Genomic DNA, 1,848 nt, shown 5'->3' with positions numbered 1-1,848 from the left:
AGGCCTGACGAGAATTTCCTTCAGAATTCGTGTAGCATTCAATTAATCAAATTACATGCAGTTTGTTGATMACTKGCTTTTAGACTACTACTTTTGTATGTAACAATAATTTTCTAACGAATTTTCATTGAATCATTATCAGACAAGATAGAACACGTAATAGAAATATATAACAATCCTACGAGAAAAAGTCCTACTATTTAAAGGAAAATTGTCTTGCATATTAATTTTACATTTCAATATAATATAAGGAAAACTTTGTATTTTTTCTCGAATAATTAAAACTAATCGATACATTTTTAAATAATGCAAAGTAAAGTAATACCAATCTGACATTTCATCGATACACTTCTTGCTACCCATGTTATGTATAAGATTTATCTAGAAATAATTTATTAGCATAATACAAAGTCGAACAGAAGTAAGGAAAAAATCAAAAATTTTTAAAAAAGTAACTATGTTYTTATCATCGATTACCCACTTCTACTCTTGAAAACTAAATAAATTATGCATTGCGATTATGTAAAATAATATTAATATGCAAGGAATAAATGAATTGATAAAATACAGCTTTTTGTCTTATATTTTACGCAATTGTTGAAAGTATCCTTGACACAAGGACAAAGTACGATCTTGGTTGTGCTTAAATAGGCTCCCGTTTGAAGATTCTTTCCTAATTTCTGTTACGACACAAAATATACAAGAAGACACTACGGAGTGTCAACTTAATATCTGTTCCTAGCATACAAGAGAAGATCGAGCAATATTTTTAAACTCTTTCTCTTTATTTTAACTTATTTTATAATATTTATATTATTGTACAAAATATGTTTTCTATTACTCAAGTTATTGCTCTAATAGTAATAATAATTCTGTTATTTTATATAATCAAATATATATCAGATAAATTTCGTGAATATAATTTGGTGAAAAAATGTCCGGGACCTAAAGCTTATCCTCTAATTGGAAACTTATATATGTTTCTTGGTGACTTAAAAGGTACATTTTTATTTCATATTTAAAATATCTATATTTAGGCGATCGCTATATTAAATGAATTAGTCTTAAATATAACTTATAAATTATTAAAAACATCTGCAAACTATTCTTCGCCGTGGCGACTCTGGATAGGCCCAAAATTGGTCCTAATCTTTGATGATCCTGAAAATATTAACGTAWGAATAATCAAATTTTATGATACCCCTTATAATGCGCTTACAAATGTTAAATTTTTTTTATTCGTTGTATTTTATTTTTGTTAGTTTTCTTGTCTGCCTTTTAGATTTTATCAAACAGTTCTTATGGATTTGAGAAAAGTAATTTGTATGACTTTATAAAACCTTATTTCAGTAACGGGTTGCTTACTGCTCCAGGTAAACTATAGGGTATCATTTCCCAATTTTTTAATTAAAAAATATTCAAAATAAAAAAAAAATATAATAAATTTAAATTAGAAACTTTCTCTTGTTTAAAGTGCCAATATGGAAAATTCATCGAAGAATATTAAATCCAGTATTCAAAAAACAAATGATTTCTACTTATGTGGACTCAATAGTAAAAAATTCAAACAGACTAATTAATAATTTGGAAACTAATAACGACAAAAACGTAAATTTCCATCATTACGTACATTTATGTACATTCGACATAATATTTGGTGAGATTTGGAGATTCTAAGAAGTATAAAAAATATGAATAGACTAAAAAATAGGTTTGTGTTGATTAAAATTAATTAAATGAATATTTTTTTTTTGTACTGACAGATAGCCTATTGGAAATTGACTTAGATTTGCAGAACAATTTGATATTAAAATTTCAGGAATATATTATGGAGTAATAATTAACAGA

Source organism: Polistes canadensis, unplaced genomic scaffold (genome assembly GCF_001313835.1).
Source record: "Polistes canadensis isolate GaletaPanama2010 unplaced genomic scaffold, ASM131383v1 scaffold_835, whole genome shotgun sequence".
Lineage (NCBI taxonomy): Eukaryota > Metazoa > Arthropoda > Insecta > Hymenoptera > Vespidae > Polistes > Polistes canadensis.
This window is presented reverse-complemented; position numbering follows the sequence as displayed.